The sequence below is a fragment of the Xyrauchen texanus genome, chromosome 36 (genome assembly GCF_025860055.1).
Source record: "Xyrauchen texanus isolate HMW12.3.18 chromosome 36, RBS_HiC_50CHRs, whole genome shotgun sequence".
NCBI lineage: Eukaryota > Metazoa > Chordata > Actinopteri > Cypriniformes > Catostomidae > Xyrauchen > Xyrauchen texanus.
Genome location: NC_068311.1, coordinates 13,087,327 through 13,108,440, shown reverse-complemented (window position 1 = coordinate 13,108,440; position 21,114 = coordinate 13,087,327). Strand labels below are relative to the sequence as shown.

Here is a 21,114-nt window from a genome sequence, read left to right as displayed (position 1 = left end):
TTTCTTCTGCTGAACATAAACAAAGATTTTTAGAAAAAAAAAATGTTTAAATGGAAGTGAATGGTGTCCAAAAATCAAAATCTCCAAAAGCAGATAAATAAAAGACATTGGACATTGGTTAAATCCATATCTTCAAAAGTGTTATGATAGGTGTGGGTGGGAAACAGATCAATATTTAAATGCTTTTTTTTAAATAAATCTCCAATTTTACTTTCACTTTCACATCTGAAATGCATATGTTGTGCCTGTTTATTTTCACTTTCACATCTGAAGGTGAAAGTGGAAATTTTGTGTAAAAAGGACTTAAATATTTATCTGTTTCTTACCCACACCTATCATATGAAGATATGGATTAAGACTGGAGTTATGGATTACTTTTATGCTAAAATCTTGGTTGCACTTTTTTTTACAGTACGTTTACTTTCAGGATACTTACAGTGTACTTATCCTAGAAAGTACTGAGTAATATTAGGTAACTACATGTACTTCATATGGATTATGGTTAGGTTTAGGGTTAGTACCTAGTAATTACTATAGTTGTTGTGGTAACACTTTAGAATACTGTATCTTACTTAATGCATAACAAATAAGGAATTACTGCAGAACTAATAGGTCATTCTTCATTAACACTTAAGTCACTACTATTAACTACTAAGGAAGATGTGTTAACTAATCAGTATATAATAGCATTTTATAGTTGTGTTAAGTAACAATTAGTTAATCAATAACTATTGAATTCAGTCATGCCTCCTGATGAACTACTTTTAATTATCTACTAATTCAGCTTCAGGAGAAATAACTATTGAGTAACTATTAATGAACAGTCGATTAATTACAATTACAATAATATCATAACAATTAGCCATTACAATATTCAGGTTGTGGCCCTTTCTTCTTCCTTACTTCTAATGTTATTACTATGGAAATGCAATACGCATTTCGTGGAATTACTACACTCCCAAAATGAGTCAATACAGCGAATTTAGTAGTTTCTTATTAGTAGCTTCTAATTCCTTATTAGTTATGCATTAAGTAAGATACAGTATTCTAAAGTGTTACCGTTGTTGTAATTATATAGTAGGTAAATGTAGAACTGTACTGTAAAATAAAGTGCTACCAAATCTTCTTTTGTGTTCTGCTGAAGAAAGAAAGTCTTACACACCTGGGATGGCAGGAAGCTGAGTAAATTATGAGATAATTTTCATTTTTGGGTGAACTATCCCTTTGAAAATGTATCATATGTATCGTATTGGCAATGACATAAATGTTGTGTTTTGCAAAGTTTGCTGCTTCAGTATTTGTAGATCATTTTTTCACATATTTCTATGGTATACTGGAAAACAATGATAAGCGTTTCATACGTTTTAAAGGCTTTTATTGGCAATTGGTGCCAATAAAAACATAACCTCTGCAATTCGCTCTGGCATGCTGGATATCAGTTTCTGGGCCAAATCCTGACTGATGGTGATCCATTCTTGACTTATTAGTGCTCGGATTTGTTCACAATTTGTGGGCTTCTGTTTGTCCACTCGCCTTTTGAGGATTGACCACAGGTTGTCTATGGGATCAAGATCCGGGGAGTTGCCTGCCCACAGATCCAAAATTACCATGTAATGATCTCTGTGCCACTTCATTATCACTCTTGCCTTGTGACATTGTGCTCCATCATGCTGGAAAATGCACAGATAATCACCAAATACTTGTACTTCCTGCAGAATTTCAGTCTGTCCTTGATGTTTTTCTTGGAGAGAAGTTGCTTCTTTGCTGCCTATCTTGACACCAGGCCATTGTTTAAAAGTCTTTGCCTCACTGTGCGTGCAGATGCACTCACACCAACCTGCTGCCAATATTGAGCAAGCTCTGCACTGGTGGTGGCACGATTCTGTAGCTGACTCCTCAGGAGGAGACGGTCCTGGCGCTTGCTGGACACTCTGGGACGTAATGTAGCCTTCTTCACTGCAGTTGAACCTCTCTCCTTGAAGTTCTTCATGATCAGGTAAATGGTGCTTTCAGGTGCAATATTCTTTGCAGCAATTTCCTTGCACGTGAGGCCATTTTAATGCAAAGTGATGATGGCTGCACGTCTCTCTTTAGAGGTAACCATTGCAAACAAGAACGCAATGATTGGAAGCACTTCTTCCCTCCTTTTATAGCAACAGTCTGCTCTTATAATCCAATCAGAGTGATAAAGTGATTTCATCTGAATAGTACTCGTTCACACTTTCCCAGGTGCTGCTGATATGATTAGTGAAATGAGCTGATCATTTTGTGCCAGGACCAAAAAACAGTGAAATTTGGGTTTTTGTGATAAAGTAAATGGCCAATGAAGCTTTTTGCAATTATTTAAAATGCATCTGATCACTCTGCACAATAATCTAGAAACAATGTGAATCAACACCGCAACAACTGAAGCAGAAACAATTTGCTAAACACAAAATGTATGTCACTGCCAACACTTTTGGCCACGGTTGTATATGGTGATGCTAACAGTCTTCCTTGTGATCTACTTTTTGTTTAAATTGGAATGTACTCTTTCTTGAATCTTCTTGTGCATTTCTTCATTGCATTTCATCTGATTCTTTCTTTAGCCTTGCCTTCATTAGGAATAGATATTAACACAAATCACTGCTCCAGAAAGTCTGCTGATCAATACTTCTGGCTCCACTGTTCATCTACTTTTCATTTTGAGCTCATCAAATAGGGCCATTGTTTGTGGATGGCCATGTGTCTCATGGTCCAAATTTCCTGAGAATAGTCCCTTATAAGTTTTTCAGAGTGTACTCTACACCAATGTCTTGTTTGTCTTAACTTCTGGTCATTGCTCTCTGCATAACTGGTAAATAATTTATATACAGCATGTTTTTAAGTCTTCTGTTATTGCTTGACAAAGGTTCATCAAGAATACACAATAAACAGCATTATATCATGGACATCACCATCACAGATATGGCTGTTCTGGAATTGTGTTACTAACCTACAATCTTTAGCATCAGGATACCACTGCCAACACTAATGTATGACGGTAACCGATTGAGAATTTTCAAAGAATATTTCTTGTAAGTTAATTTCCTCTTAAAGCCCCACTGTTACTTTTATTGGCAGCCCTGTAGAACGTGTCAGCTAGTGGAGAGTAGACCTCAACTGTAGGAGCCAAGCACCTGTCCCTGAGAGCGATCCCTGTCCCCAACACTACAAGCCAGGCGTTTAAACCACTTAAATTGCCAGCTTTAACTCTGATGGGTTGGATTAGGTGTGTCGGTTCAATTAGGAGAACTGGAGTTCATGGATTTAATTTCAGCTGTAAATTGAGAATTTCTTTTAAGGAGTTAACAATTACACCTCTTGTGTAATGGATGGTAGTTTCCCCCTAAAAATAACAACTACTGTGTCACCTGTTTCTAGTCCCAATCAAGTCCAGACTTAAAGTCCATCTGTTTACCTGTACATTCTCTGACTTAGCACTGCAGATTAGTGAATACACTGCATTGTTAAAAAAAAAAAATTCTTTTTATTTCTTAATTAATTTTATGTTCTCAGGTGATTTTAAACCTGCCTTTTCTGCTTTTTAAAGTAGATGGAATATAAATTAGATGGCTTCAAACCTAAAAGCCACAAAACTCAAATTATGATTTCATGGGGGCAGTGAATGATTCGAAGACACCGAACCAAACAATATTACTCATTAACCACTTAAAACAAATCTATGATGTCATTATTCCTATACTGATAAAGGAGAGCACAACAATTCTCTATCTTCTCATTTACACACAGATATATCACATATCCACAAATGTCTGTCATTTTAATCATGGAGATGTGTTATGAAAACTTCTGCACTAGTGAGGTTATTGTCATCATATTGTCATTGTTGCCTGTCTTTATATGAGCGATTTGCTCCCAGTCATGCTGGATGTGACAAGCATAGATTTATGAGTCTCTGTCTCATTTTATACCATAGGAACAATTATTTGTGGCTCATGCCCTTGTGCTGTTCACAGAGCTTTACCACCATAGAGCTTGATGTGAATAATTCTTGCTTCTGGCTGATTTATGGATAAGCAAGAAGGAATTTATCTTCTTTTCACCATGACTAAGTGAAAAACTCCACTTTTGGATCTGCTTTTCTGGACATTTCTAGGAGACTACTTATAGTTTATGATGTCAGAGTGGATGCTTAAAATGAATCAAGAAAAAACAAAAGAATTGGTTACCTTAAGGACACGGTGAGCCAAGAAACAGAGACACATTGATCATTTTTCATGTACAGTAGACTCAACTCAAAATTAAGTGTATTTTTGTCCTAATTTCCTTATATACATTTAAAGACCCCATGAAATAATTTGACAAATGCCGTTTTCTTTAATGTGTTGACATACTGTAGGTTTGGGCAGGACATATTGAAGGGTTTGCCCCTTTTTTAAATAGCCAATAGGTTTTAGTCACATTACAGCCGTGAACCACTACCGTAATTTCCGGACTATTGAGCGCACCTGAATATAACACCCACTGAATTTAAAAAAAAATATTATTTTGAACATAAATAAGCTGCACGTGTCTATAAGCCGCAGGTGCCTACCGGTACATTGAAACAAATTAACTTTACACAGGCTTTAACGAAACACGGCTTGTAAAAAAAATAAATAGGCTTTAACGAAACACGGTGTGGCAGTGGGGGCGTGGTCAAGCGCCCGTCAGGGAGAGAAAAGCGGTAAGGGCTCTTACATCAAGTGCTGAAAACTGTCACACTGGTGCCAGTGTGACAGTTTTCCCAAGAAGTACACGTGAAGCAGGGCACTTGATGTTCCAGGTAAGGCTTTTAATGGCCACAGCAATGTTTACAATCAATTTTATAAAGTTTCTCAATTGACCACGCTCCCGCTGCAAAATAAAAAATTAGCAGTAAACAGTAGCCTAGCAAGAAAGTCATTGGTCACTATCTTCCTCCTCTTGTGCACATGAAACCACTGAAGTCATCTCCTTCGGTGTCGGAGTTGAATAGCCTCAGCTTTAGTTGTCTTTTTTTGAGTCAATTCCTCACGCTGCTGTTTCCAACGTCTTATCATCGTCTCATTAAGACCAAGCTCCCGTGCAGGAGCTCTATTTCCTTTTCCAACAGCCAGATCAATCGCCTTCAACTTGAAAGCTGCATCATATGCATTTCTCTGTGTCTTTGCCATGATGAGGGTGACAAAATGACTACCGTAATCAGAATGATGGGAAGTTTGAGCACGCTCGATTTAATCTAAACAGTAAACAAAAAAGTTGTTTGACCTTAACCCGTTCGGCAATTTCATTGGTCTAATGAAAGCTTCATGCTGCCAAAAAACTGAGCACGTCACAGAATGTTTTTTTAAATAAAATTTGAAAGCGGGAAAAATCCATATATTAGCCGCGTCGTTGTTTCAGCCGCGAGGTTCAAAGCGTGGGAAAAAAGTTGTGGCTTATAGTCCGGAAATTACAGTACTTGTTAGCTTCAAGATGAGTCATCAATATTTTTGCTCCATTTTCTCAGAAGAGAAAGACTGTACATTTTAAATGTGCATATTTACTAAAGTACAGTTTCATCAACTTTTAGGAGTACACCAGCATATAGATGGCTTCTAAGCTAATAAGCATGGACAAAAAGGCATACTACAGTTTTTCAAGGGGGAGTGAAACTAAGTAAATTACATGAAGATGCTGAATCAGTTCTAAATAACTAATTAACCACATTATAAACTGTAGCGAGAAACTATAATAATAATTGTAATCAATTGTAATCTTTATATTCTCCTAAATAAATTACTGTAGTACTTTGATGATTTCTTTCTCTTTATAGTCATTGACTCCCGAAATGGATGCAATGCTAAGTAAAATTGCAAGTTTGCCATACTAGCTTTTAACAGAACAGCTCCTTAGTTGGATATTTTTATGCACTGCTCTCTAAATATTGTTTTAAAAGCCCATCCTCAGCTAAACTGGTTGGTACAGTATCATGTATTTCTCTTTCCATCTGAATTATTACTTACAGTTGCATAATGTGAAATGCTTCCCAGGTGCTTTCTTTACAGTAGTCAGAACTGTTACTGCATTCTAATGCATACTTCGACATCTGTATTGTCAGTAAGAGAGACAAGTGAGTAGTGCATTGTTACGTTGCACTGTCTAAATATAATACTATTGTTGTGTTTTAAACTCTTTAACTGATACAGTTTGATAACTCAGCTTATTGTGACACCTTATAATTCAGTTGAGTAGTCACTGCCTAGAGGAAAATTGTATGCTCAGAGGTTGCCCTTCATGGCTTAGGAAACTCAATGAACTTTACATTTACTTTTATTCATTTAGCCGAATCTTTTATCCAAAGTTACTTAAAAATGAGGAATACAGCAAAAGCAATTTGTCATAAGGAGGCAATAACATGAGAAGTGCTGCAATATAAAATATTCACAGTGGTGAAAGTAGGAAGAATACAGTCAGTGCATTAGTAGGATTGGCTCATTTGCTCACAAAAGAGATGTGTCTTTAGATATTTCTTGAAAATAGTTAGCGACTCGGCTGCTCGGGTTTGACTGTACATGCAGGAAGTCCTGCCAGAATAGCATTACAGTAGTCCAGTCTAGATATTACAAGAGCTTGGATACGAGCATGCTCAGATAGGAAAGGTCTGATCTTCATAATGTTGTACAGTGCAAATCTGCATGATCGAGCTGTCTTTACGATGTTATCCATGAAGTTTAGCTTTTCTTCAAACACAACCCAACAATTTCTGGCTGTCCTGGATGGTGTGATCCTTGAAAAGTCTAGTTGAACAGTAAAGTTTTGTTGTATGCAGTAGCTGGGCTTACTGGAAAAATTTGAAGTTCTGTCTTTGCTAGGTTGAGTTGGAGATGGTACGCACGAGATGTCTACCAGGCAGGCTGAGAGCCATGCAGCTACTGTAGGATCATCAGGCTGCAGTGAGAGATAATCAGCTGTTAGAGAAGATGTTAAAGGGAGGAGGGCAGAGGAGACATGTGAAAATTTTGAAGAGCATGCAGAAGTCAGAAGTTCTGATGATTTTGTTTTGATAGAATGATGTTTTAGTGGTGAAGATGTTAGCAGAGAGGAAATAAATGAATTTTACCTGATGGTCTTGGCATGTAGTTCACAGGTGTTATTATCACACAAAGAGGACAGAGGTTTAAATAAAAATATCAGCTTTGTTTACAGCTGACTGGAAGTTCCAAAGACTGATAGAAAATAGAGAGGTTTAGTAGAGAAACCGTCTCCTGTTTCTGAAATGGCAAGTGTGAGTGACAGTGAAAATGTGTTGAAAGTACATCGAGCAGGAGAAAATGAAAAAGGCGGAGAAATACTAAAACAACAGGGAATAGAAGTAATAAAAGTGATACATAAGTGCCTCATCAATGTCCTTGCTCTGTGGACTCATGCAGGTAGACTCGTCAGGTCTTTACACGAGTTAGGACTTCACATGATAGCTACCGCTTCCGCAACAGTGCTTTGCCTTACATAATTGCTTGTGTAATCAGTGTTCAAGTGTAAAGCTGTACATGCCTTTTATTTAGCAATATAAAGCCTAGAACACATGAATGGCTCAAATAGAAAGTACTTCATGTATCACAGTCTGTCTCCCTCATGTGTCTTCAAGGACTCTTTTTTTGACGTTTTCTCCTGCACTACATCCCCTATCATTCCCACCTGCCCATCATCCTCCTCACCTGTATTCCATTCCCTCATTTAGTTCTTTGTGTATAAACACCCTCTAGTTTTGCCCATTCCTTTGTCAGTCCTTGAAGTGTTACTTTGCATTGTACATTTTTGATGTTAAGCTTTATGGTTTCCACTCCAGCGTTTGTTCCACTCCAGCATTTGTTCCACTCCAGCTATTGAAATTAAAAGATTGAATGATTTTACTCCTGTGTTTCCTCTCTTCCTCTTCCACTCTAAGACACCCAACATTACAGAAGGACTGACCTACAAAGAAGGCTGAATCACTTACCTGTTCCTCCTAACATCCTCCTCCATTCTAGCAATCCCTCTAATCCTCTTCTCCTACAAGTTCAGACCTAAGATAGTCATGGAGCTAACCGGTCCACTTCTTAAACCTTCCTCTCCTGGATTATACCTGCAAATTCTGTAGGAACTAGTCACTTCCTCCACTATTACGGACCCCTACCTCTTTTCCATCTATGGAATGGTCTTGAATTTTCATTGCCCAACATCCCTTCTGCAAGTGGAGAACATTTCCTTTTAGGAATATGTCAATGCCATGCTGAGCTCCTTTACCCCCATCCTCAACGCCTGCCACGGTCTATGAGCCAGAGCTTACTCCTGCCACAGTCAAACAGCCTGTAGCCTCGACTGCCCCAGAGCCTGTAGCCTCTACCGTCCCAGAGTCAGAGCCCAGCCAGCCATCAGCCTTGCCCCCAATGGACCAACAGCCAGAGCCCATCGCAGACTCGAAGCCATAGACCTTCACGGAGTCTGATCAGGTGCGTGATCTGGTACCAACGTCTGTCCCAGAGGGGGGTGGGGTGGGGGTCACAGTCTATCCAACTTATGTGTCTTCAAGGACTCTTATTTCAAAGTTTTCTCCTGCTTTACATTTCCCAGAATTCACAGCCCTCATCATTCCCACCTGCTCATCATCCACACCTGTATTCTATTCCCTCATTTCGGTCTTTGTGTATATATACCCTCTAGTTTTACTCCAGAGTTTGTTCCACTCAAGTGATTGAAATGAAAAGATTGAATGATTCTACTCCTGTTTTTCCTCTCTTACTCTTCCACTCAATACATATGAAAGTTCAGTATTAAAAGTGCAGCACAAATAAACTCCTTCCTATCAATGGGTAGGCTACTAGTCTAAACAAAAAAGTTTTTAGTTCTATTAGTTTAATATTTAATTTGAGTAACAACTTCTCAGAAGTTTCTCCAAATAACTTCAAAAAGAAAAATAGACAATATTTGTCAAATAGACAATAGTTTTCATACAGTAAGATCTACAGCTAAAAAAGAGCTATACAAAAATCTGAATAATAATTCATTTATTATTGTTGCCTGGTGGGGCAGAATGCGATATCTTGACAAATCTGAGAATAGAATGTGACTTTTGAAGCTCTAGAAGACTGGGATCTTTTTCTCAGAAAACAAATCTGAGAAGCAGGAGACCTTTGCATATGTCTCCATTTGTCCCCATTGAATCTATTTGCTGTCTATGAAAACTGTATATTAATTTCCCATTTTAATTTGGGTGATTCAAGTTTATTGCCTCTTGTGTCTGCTTATATAGCTTCTGCAGCATGTCTTTAACTCTGGCTGTCCTCCACCTGTCTATCACATTTGCTCGTGACCTTGTATGGTGCTCCTGTTATTTGCTCTGGCCATGGCTTCGGACAGTGAAACAATTGTAGATGACATAATATTATAGAAATGTTTCCTGTCAGGAAAAAAACAAGTTTGTCCATGATACTGATTTACCCTATGGCCACACCTGTTGAAAATTATTTCTCAAACCAGTGTAGATTTGATTGTTTTCCTTATGCATTTTCCTTCATAACACACTGCTGGAAGATAGAAAAAGTTTTTTTTTATAGATAATAAGTTACATTTGGACATTTGTTAGGATGTCAGTGTGAGTACTTAGTTTTCATTGTATAAGTTAAGTTACTGAAATTAAAAATGACCAAATAGATCAAATTCTGGAACACTGAAGACAATGAGGAATTTGACTGGAAACTGTGATTACACACTGTGAGCACATCATGTGTATTAAATGTGTAATCAGAGGTATCGGCCTATTAGTAAATGCATGTGGATAGTTTATCTTAAAGATGGCTAAATATGGATCGTAATGTGGACTAATTACACACAAATGTCTATTCTCTCTGGGAAATAGTGATATGTCTGATGAGTCACACTGGGTTTGGTTCATGCCACCCTGCTTGATAGGGTGGAGCTGTCACAGTAAATCGATGGGTTGGCCCATAAAATAACTTTTGCAAATTTTTGCAAAGGGTTTGTCTTTTTGACCAGATGAGAGGGGCAAAATTTAAAACCTGTTACCTACATGGTCTTGGTAATAAAAGGTATGCAGAATTGTTGAACAGCATAAAGGAATATTTTAATACAATAATTCTGTCTACATTAATTCACCGCAATTCCATTCATTCAACCCTTGTTCCAAACTTGAAATATATTCTTGATTGTGTGGAATACATTACAAGATATTTAGCAGAATTACCAAGCTTCTCTGTCCCTGTCTGATCCCCATTCACTTCCATTGTCATTCTTTTCTAAACACTGAAAGTGAATTGTGATTGGAGACAGAGCGGCTTGGACAGTTTCCTCCATTTTTGTTCCACACTAGCAGGAAAACCACTAAGATCCTCTATGGCAGTGGTTCCCAACTCTATTACTGGAGGACCCCAAACAATGCACATTTTGTATATCTCCATTATCTGACGCACCCAATTCAAGTCTTAGAGTCTCTACTAATGAACTAATAAGTTGAATCAGGTGTGTTTGATTAGGGAGATATCCCAAATGTGTAGTGTTGAGGGGCCTCCATGAACAGGGTTGGGAACCACTGCTCTATGGTACAGCCTACTCAATGGACCCTGTTTAAAAGGCCCATACAAAAAAAAAAAAAAACATTTTACCGGTGACCCTGGGAATGGTATGCAGCATATATCCAGTGCGTTCGTCAGTTCTCACAGGAGTTTATGCTACACCTACGTTATATGCCGGAACTCGACTCTCTCGTGAACACGTGGATGGCCATTACCGGAAGCCAGTGATTCTAGTTTATAAAGTTATAAATATGGATATTTTTCATACAAAAATGCAGCGCTTCGCTTCAGAAGGCCTTTATTAACCCGCTGCAGCTGTATAGATTACATGATTACATCATGGTTGCTGTTGTATCCTCCGTTCCCTGATTGAGGGAACAAGACGTTGTGTCGAATGTAGTGATACAAGGGGTCTTTCTTGAGAGCCTCACATACCTCTGGATTTGAGAAAAAGCCAATGAGAAATTGGCAGACAGAATTTGCATGTCCTGTGCCCAGACATACGGGTATAAAGGGAAGTGGATGTTCGTCTGTCATTCAATGGTTTCACTGAGGAGCCGAGAGTAAGGTTCAGCCGTATACAGGGGTAGGTCTACTGACGTGGCAAGGGGGACACAATGTCTCACAATGTCAGGGAACAGAGGTTACAACAGTAACCATGATGTCCCCTTCTGTCACTCATTCGGCATTGTGTCGAATGTAGAGACACAAGGGGTCCCATTTAAAAATGCCATGCATTAGACCGTGTTACGTGAACTGCTGAAACAGGTGCAAGCAAGCTACTGCGTGCTAGAAGCAGCTGCATCGGCCACATGTAACCCTCTCCAATGCCCCAACAAAGTGTCATGTACAGTTCTTGGGTTCCCAGCACCCCTGAGGGGAGAACAAGCGACATGACTATCATGGGAGCAAGCTGGCCAGCCGCGTCCTTTTCTCTCTCTATGTTTCTTGTCATAGAGCAAAAAGCGCCTGGGGCTATCTTAACATTCGGGGAAGGTGTTCTTTTCCGTTCCTATACTTTCAGGGGGAAAATTCTCTGCGGAGACCACATCCTACCCAGGCTGGGGGGAGGTAACATGTGGCCAATACTTCACAGGGGTTGTCAAGCCACATGTGGGAGTGACGCGGTGGTAGGTCCTACCTAGTACGGGACGAGACCGACTCAACCTTGAGATTATAGAATCTCGCAAAGGTATTTGGTGTTGCCCAGCCCACTGCTCTGCAGATGTCTGCTAGGGAGGTGCCATTGTCCAGTTCCCTCTCTTGTTGAGTGTGCTTGAACCCGCAAAGGGGGTTCTCATTTAGTTCAGTGAATGGCCAGCGCATGCACAGATGAGAAAAAAAATCTAATCAGCGCCTGTGGTGATTACGCAATTTGCATCACACATACTATGCGTGGAGTGATCAGCAATGCGGATGCACAAAGTATACTTTGGCCTTTAGGAAAGGAGAAGCACCCCTTGACTCGTCCATGCGTTCTCGGCTATGCGCGTTGTCTGCTCACGTGCTAGCCATTGACTGTACTAAAAGAGTGTCACAAAGCAGTTGTAGTGCACATGCGTCGAACACAATCCTATTTATTCACAGTCAGAAAAGTATTTTCAGAAAGGCAACATGGTCGGAAAAACAAAGTATGCCTGGGCCTTTAGTGTCATGTAAGATGTAAACATGCAATATTTGCCCACTATTTTATGATAGAAGTGTTGTACCAACTGAAAATAATTTACAAGGGTACAAACTATTCACCATTTGGCGAAATTCATCATTTTGAATTTACAATATTTAATGTACAGTATGTGAGTCGTGTGTCATTCATAATTGTCAATGTGAAAACATAAACAGAGTAGTTTTCAGCATATTAGGCTTAACAAAAAGAGCAAATGTGTGTATATTGTAAAGGAACTGAATAAATCTGGTAATCTGGCAGTCTTTTGAAGTAGCTTTTTAGAAAATTCACTTGACATAGTCTAAGAGAATTATCTATAAAACATTAAGTAGAGCACTATCACCCTCAGATTACTAGAGCATGGTAAGACTTTTGGCAAGGACAGTGTCATATATTTTTAATGCAAATATTGTTAGGTAATAATTTAAAATCTTAATTAAATAATTTAATTAATTGTGAATTTTTAACAGCATCTCCTAAGAGTCTTCTTTTAAAAAATAAAATACATTTAAATGTTTTTTTTGAGTATGTCCTTGTCAGGCCTGTTCTCAAAATTGAGCCACCAGTAAAATGAGTGGTTCACCTAAAATTTGAAAATGTACTTTTACTCACTCATTTACTCACCCTTATGTTGTTCAAAGCCCATATGATGTTACTTTTTCTTGGAACATAAAAATAGATATTTTAAACAGCTGTATACCATACAATAACATTTTATAGTGAGCAGAAGCTGTCAAGATTAAAAAAGGACAAATAATAAAAAGCACCATAAAAGTATAAAGTCATCATAACAGTAGCCCATTTGACTTGTGCAAGTTTCTGGGGCCATACAACAGCTTTGTGTTGTATAGACTACTTTTATGGTAGCGTATTAGTATTTTAATACTAATTTTTTTCAGGTGACAAATTTCTTTGTGTGGTGTTTACACATTTAAGAATACAAGACACACTTCCACAAGAACCTGAAAAGTTGCTTGAAAAAATGGTAGGGTTGGAAGTAAGGATGCCATACCTTCTATGTCAACAGTGACTAAACTGATACTATCTCAAATTAAAAAGTAGAATATGCTGGCACATTATTACCAAATTCCCCAGTAATTGTGCTGTGAATTAAAGGTGAATCTCAAGCACATACCACTGCTGACACAATTGCTAATAATTACCAAAAGGAAAAGAAAAAAAAAAACCTTGAACATTTAGCATGGTGGAAAGTGGGTCATTTGATTAACATGAATATAATAGCCAAATCTTTGTTTGCTGTTTTGTGACCTAATTTAGCTGATTGACATCAAACCCGCCCGCCAACAAATCTGTTCATCTTCAAAGCATATGTTTGACATAATTTACATTTTTTTCCCTAAGTCATCAAATATTGTACAAAATCTGTCAGTGCTGACAGAACAAACCTTAAGATGTTTTATTTCAAATAATTGACTACAGTCATATTGTAGCATGCCTTATGTTTTTAAAACAAACAAACAAAAAAACAAACAAACAAACAAACAAACACACAAACAGACAAACAAAACAAACGCAAAAGCATTTAATTTAGGAAGCAGCTCCAGTGATTATAAAACAACTGCTGTTTTGTCATCTGACCACATAACTGACAAATGTGATGATTATAAACTGACATACAGCCACTAAAAATTACCTTAATTTTTAAGTTACAAGAAACTGCAAAAAATGGCAAAGAAAAGTTAAGTTAATTCTAAGAAAAGGTCTAGCATTTTACAATTTACAGTTTGACATTTTGTTATACTGTGTAATATCACTGTAATCTGAACATTTTAAAGATTCCAAATACTTTCCAATACTCTTTCAGTAATATTATATCATTAGAATTAAATATTACTGATTTAATAATGATTTAGTACCTGGAATGCCATTGCATAGCCTGGAGAGGTGCTTTATAGACTTTGCAAAAGACAGAATGCTAACACCGCTAATGATGGCTGATAATACTTGACCTATTTTTGGCAGGATGAACCATCAAATCAGCCATTCCAGGAATAGCTAAACAAACTAACCACATTAATACCACAGTGCGATTTAGTATGTGTTTTTTTGTGTATGTATTTTGCATTGTTGTTTCCTGTGTGGGAGTGGGTAACTAAGTCAGTGCCTAATTTGGTTGCACCACCTGTTCTTAAGGCAAGACTTAACTAGTAGGTCGTAAGCTCTCTGTAAATAATGCTTAGTCGCATAATATGATGATTACATTTTTTGATAAATAAGCAAATTTGACACAGAAGTGTTAAAAAGCCATGCATTTTAGTTTTATCTTGTTACGGTTGATGTTCAAGCCTTGTCTGCTCAGGTAAATATCAGCTGTAATAAATTATATTCCCGTTGAAATACGACAAGTAATAAAGGTAGATTTGTTATATAGTTTATTTAGCCTATATAAATAACATTATTCAGAAACTGTCTAAAATTAATAAGGCCAATACATTAATAATAATATATCAGGTTGTAAAAACTGACATTTATTCATTTTAATATCATATAATTAAAAAATGTTATGTGATAAAACTTGACACTGGGTGACCCACCACATGCACGGTTAGATCAGTTTCATGCTGAAGAGCGGCTAAAAAGCAATTAAAAAACATAATAATATTCTCTCGTAAAAGTAAACATGTGTAAATCTCAACATCATCATATGTCTAAAGGATTATAGTCTGTCACGTGAAGCATGAGCTCAATGATGTCATTAAATCATTCTGCTTTTTTATTCCAACTGTTACTCCTGGTCGGAGTCTTCCGTAAATTTTTAGTTCACACGTTGGGTTACAGCCTACCTAAGTTTAATGGTGCAACGCTAGCGTGTAAATTGTGACATAGTGCCCAATTATGTCACTTCTAGGCTAAGTTGTAACTTACCCATAGCTGGTGGAACCGGTCCCAGACAAGTTAGTTCTGAATAGAAGCATACATCAGCCAAGTATTGTTAATACACAACTGCAGTATGGACTATAGATGCTTGCTGAAGAAACCATCATCGTTAACCACAGTTACACAGTTAAATCTTCAGAAACACTGCCTGGAGGGAGATCCAGATAGCGCCCTGAATCACTGTGAGGTTCAGGGCACCTCTGGCTACGAGGGACTGGTGAGGCAGCTGCATGTCTGATTACGCATCAGACACAAAGACTGTTTAGCAACCCAGTTTCCCAAATTTGGAGGACGCTAGAGCTAAAAGGGAATTATGGTACTCAATCTTTATTTTGTTTGTTTTGTGGCCCCAACGCACACTAGCAATGGTACAGGCCTGTAACGAGGGGGTGAGCGTGAGTGATTGTGTGTGTGTGCGGGCCCACATGAGTTATATGTTTCACTTATTATTTTATTGTCAAAAGTTCATTTTATTGAGATATTTTTCCTATTTTCAGAGTATTTATTGGATATTGCATACACCAGACACTTTCTTAATCTATCTGTCTCTGGCTATCTACTTTTATTTGCTTCCTCCACTTTGTGTCCTCTTTGTCCACTGTCACTAGTATTTAAAAATGTAATTTTCAAAGCTTCCTTCACATTTCTTTAAAGCACATTTGATTTGAAATTTGGTTTATTTATTGATGTTGTAGTTCCTGACAAAAGTAACTCAGAAAGGAGCCACATTCTTTTTGTAACATTCACATGAGGTTGTAGTCATGTAGGATGACGCCATATTTGGCTCCTGTACCTTTAAGGAACACGAATATTCATCTGTCACAGCGGTTTAATAGGTGAGCCAGTCTGGTGCGCGCGTGTTCATTCTGATGTGTGCACTCGCGCACAGAGGCTCAAGGTGATGGACGTGTGGAATTTATCAGTTTCATTTTCTTCTGACTTTGGAATATGAGACATATTGAATGAATAGTATCGCCAAGAAGTAGAGCGGAACAGCTTTTCTAATTTACTGCACTGAGGAAAGTGGGTTTGCCCAGTTCGACTAAATAAAAAGGAAGATTTCTTATTATTCAAGATTAAGATGTTTCTCCAAACGGTAAGACGCTTTTGGATGAAATTACGTTTTGTGTTGTGAGTGTCTTTTGTGTAATTAGCCTACTTTATTTTCTTGAACTTTATGTAGGCAAGGCAAGTAGCCTATCGTCTGTATGTATCCTATGTAGCTTATGTATTGTTTGAAGTAACGAGTGAAATATTTAGAACGATTATGTTTATGATATAAATATTAGAAATCAGTGCATATGTGTAAACAGATTCTACTGATGTTTGTGTACAGTTCTAGCACTGACAGTCTTGTTTTTCAGCCCAACATTTAAAATGACTGTGTAATAAGTTTTTAGGTTATGTTGAGTTTGGGAGGAGATTGCTCACAAATAATCTGTAAACTGTAAAAAGTGGTGACGTGCCACGTCTCGTTGTTTATTTTTTCAGCGTCTTATGAAGGAAGGCCGTGTTTTTACAGGCTTTGTCGATTTAAAAAGGCGCGTCTCGATGCGTTCTGTTCCGTTTTTTTGGCTTTTCAGTGCAAGAACACGTTTGGTCTGAACGGCCACTAAGGTTCTATTATTTGATCTAACCCTTCAGATTACTTTCGTTGGTATAAATGTAATGTAGTCAGGTGAATTCGTCATATTAAATGATATGACTGACTTTCAAGCTTGTTCTCGAGCCTAATGACATTTCAGCCAAAGGAACTAATAAGGAGAAAACGATATTGTCCTAATCTAAAATGTATATAGCGTGTCTCGTGTGTTATGGTAACCCACATGAAACAGAATGTTAATATTCAAGTGCAAGTGAAGTGAACGACCATGATGGTCATGACCAGGCTATGGTTTGTGTTAACATTGTGTATTACAAAGTAGTTCTGGCACTCCGATAGTTTAAGATTTGACCGTGAAGCTGTCAGTTGTGTGTATCTCACACTGTAATTTAACATGACATGACACAGCTGTTAACACGATATTTATTTGTACAGCTCCCCTTAGATTTGTGCGCCCTGCTGCGCAGCATGCGCGTAAAAGCGCGCTCCAGCGCATCGTCATCACCAGTTTGCTTTGGCATTCTGCACCGCGTGTGAACTCAATTAAGCACGTGCAACAAAACTAAAACACACGAGGCAATTTCTCTCATATTTCAGCAGCAAGACATGACGAATAGCCTGCATAGAAATGAAGTAATGACTTTCAGGTTTTAAAAAGAAACCATGGTAACATTCAATGCAAAATCAATACAGCCTACAGAACGATTTGGTTTTGGGTGATATGATTGATATGATTTATGGCAATGACCTAAGATGACACAAATGTTTAAAATGTCAAATATTTCAACTCTATTACAAAAATCCCAGTGATCAGTTTATATATATATATATATATATATATATATATATATATATATATATATATATATATATATATATATACTGTATATACAAAAATCAATAAAATAAAAATAAATCTTGACATAAAACACAAATATTTACTGTGAATCTTGTTATGTGGTGCAATGGCATTTACTAGTTAAACCTACTATTAGCTAAACTTCGAACATTTCATTTAACTTTAAAACATTTTGAATGAAACAGGGCTGAATGATTGTTTCACAAAGTGAAATAAGAAATGAAAGAGAACCCTGATAGCACACGTACATAACCCAAACATCTATTTGATGTTTGTGTTTACATCTGGAAGATGTATTTTAAATGTTGTTTGCTCATCTGCAATAATATAAGTCTACAAGACATATCATTGAGAATGTCTCGGATGTCAATAAGACATTCAGCAGATCTCTTTGAGAAAATTATGATTAGAATATTTGTAAATCTGATCTTTTTAAGATGTTTAGCAGATGCTAATTAGATTGTGATGCTGTCCAGATGAAAAGATCTAAAACAGACATCTTGGATATGTACGTGTGCTATCTGGGAAATGTCTTGGGTAATATTTGTATTTATATATATAATTGTAAATATAACCAATATAAAAAAAAAAAACATATTGTTTGACCAATAATCTCATCTCATTGTAGTGGTTGTGGCCCTGAAATAAAACCCAGAAAATAAGATTTGTTAAAGGTACAGAGGTAAACTTTTCAAATGAAATTATCAAAAACAAACAAATTAATATTCCCAAATGTTTCAGGCACTAACGGGACAGTTTCCAGAGAATGGGTCTGTCTTTTCTAATGATTCATAAAGCAAGGTTTTGTAACCCAGCTTTTTTTTTAATCTAAATATACTGTAGGATTACAAACTTCTTACCTTATAGTTGCTATTCATATTATTTTCCCTCTCATACTGGAATTAAGAGGTCATGACTGACAATCTCTGAGTGCAAACATGAACCCATTCATTTTAGGTGAGTGTTAAAAATGGAAAGGCCTTGACACTACAGCAGGGAAGGCAGAAAGATACACAGTGCTAATGTTTTCAACATTAAATCATAATCATTATTATTAATAGGACTGCATGTTTATGTGGATGGCTTCCGGAGGACTTAAAAGTGAAAACTGTTTACAAAATCCTGACCCATCCTTGAGTCTTTTACGCTCATACAGTTGAGTGCAGACACTTAAAGTATCATGTCCATTTTTGCCCCCCTCCAATTTTTGATCCAAGTGGATTTTGAATGCAGCTTCTAGAAAAAATATTTGTAAAGGCAATTTTATCATAAAGTTGCATGATTATTGTAAGTAAAACAGCATTTGTTTAAAGTGCTTTGGCAGAAATCAGCATTTTGCAAATATAAATTTGGTCCATCCAATCAAGTCACACCCTCCGTGGAGTGCATGCTTTAAACGGAAAATTGTTTAAACTTATTTCCATACATCAAAAATGCATGGTGATCACTGGCTGTCACGTTCAATTACAATTTTAATTGGGATATTTAAAAAAAGTCAGGTCAGGTCAGGTCAGGATCGAATCCATGTATCCTTGCATGTTATACATTTGGTTAGTAGAATCCTCTGTTTGTCAGTCAGTTCTGGAAAGACAGAAATACAGTATGTCATGAGACCTGGTGGAAGCATTGTCCTCATTGACCCTGCCCTCCCTTTTTTAAATGTCCTTCATTCTGCTCATGTAGCTATTGCCAAATTGTTTCACTACAAACTACATTTTGAATGTCTTTAAATATTTATTCTGAATGTTTGTGCTTTTACTGATCAGAGGGTCCTTGATTTATCCCTGAATCGTTGCACAGGGCTATTTTAAAAGTTTATTTCACGACTTCTGGTTGTGTCAGGCTGATCCTGACCACAACAACTAGAATGTTCCCACAGCTGTGCTCTCGCTCGCCTTTGCATTCACCTGAAATGGAAACTACTTAAATGTATTATGATACTGTCTATTTTCAGATGATGTACTGTAATATTGACCACAGTGAAATACTCATTGTGTTTTGGGACAGTGAATGTACAGTATAATGCAATGCGGTAAATTATTAGTTAATGGGTGAATGATTGTCCAGTATATATCCAGTTTAAAATGATGAACTTGCCATAAATTAATGTGAAACATGATTATCTCATTAAAAATAAGAAAAAATTTTAGTAATTAAATCACCAAAGCAAAAAGAAGATTTGAATGGAAAATATACAGTATTTACAATGTATTGTTTTTAGCTCAGTGTTTCCATTAATCATCTAGACTGTGGTGTCCCATAATTATTGTGGTTATTGTGGCGACCAATAACATAAAAGATCTCTAACGTTGTGTTTTGCACCATTGCTTTGGCAAAGCATCTCCCACTCCCAGTCAGTTAAAACCTGTAACATTTATGGTAATACGTTACTGTAAGGTTTCATTCTTCACATTAGTAAATGCATTAAGTATCATGGACAAACAATTAACAATGTTTTTTTTTTACATCATTTATTAATCTTTGTTCATGTTAGTTAATAAAAATACTATTGTTCATTGTTAGTTCATGTTAGTTCAAAGTGCATTAAGTAATGTTATCTTTTAAGATTAAAAATGTATTACTAAAAATTATTATTACTATAAAAATTACCATGAATAAAGATAAATAAATGCAGTAAAAGTATTGTTCATTGTTAGTTCATGTTAATTAATGTTGTTAACTAATGTCAACAAATGATAACTTATTGTGGAGTGTTACCCATTTAATCACTTTACATCAAATGGAGGAATCTTTCATTTTGGACATTATACTACTGTGGAACCTCATGGAACACACAATCTAGCCTTACAGTATTATAAGGTTCTATCTGTATTCTGTATTCCATTGTAAAGCTTTTAATAGCTGGGATGTGATATACATTTAGGCGAAAAAAGATGTAGCACAAGCGAGTCCATTGCTGCAATTAATGACTGTTTCAGAAAAATGAAGAATAATTATAAATGAAGAGAACGGGCAGTATCTGGAATGCACAGATTACTGAGGATGTATAACAAATTCATAGACATAAAATAAACTGATACAGCTAATAGAATATCCCTCTGTATCATTTTGACCCATCCTAGTTTAAAAAGCTTTGCAGCTGGTTTTGGGAAAACTAATCATAACAAGGCAAGGCTTGGATTGCCATAGATCACACTGAAATATATAGTAAAGGAATGCTAAACAAGCTTCTTTGAAAGTTGGGAGAGCAGGCCATTACTGCAGTGGATGGAGAGGTCTGCTCTGTCTCCCCTGTTTTAGAGGTTTAATACTCCAAATTTGCCCATTCTACATTCCAGATCTCTGAGCAGAGAATGTTTCGGTAACTGACATAACCTCCGTTCCCTGATGGAGGGAACGAGACATTGTGTCGATGAGTTGACACTAGGGGTCGCTCCTGCGTAGTCCATTCATCTGTGATCTTGAGAAAAGGCCAATGAGAATTGGCATGTGGAATTTGCATTTACTCCCCCAGACATACGGGTATAAAAGGAGTGACGCTGCAAATACACATCAGGTATTGCACTGAGGAGCC

General features: G+C 37.1%; 1 protein-coding gene across 1 annotated transcript in view; it reads left to right on the top strand.

Annotated features, from left to right (window-relative positions):
- Positions 1 to 16,143: 16,143 nt before the first annotated feature.
- LOC127629977 (gastric inhibitory polypeptide receptor-like) overlaps positions 16,144 to 21,114 on the top strand; it is a 32,436-nt gene continuing 27,465 nt past the window's right edge. The window contains exon 1 of the mRNA XM_052107327.1: positions 16,144 to 16,213. The gene's annotated coding sequence lies outside the window, so the exon portion shown is untranslated. The remainder of the gene's footprint in view (positions 16,214 to 21,114) is intronic.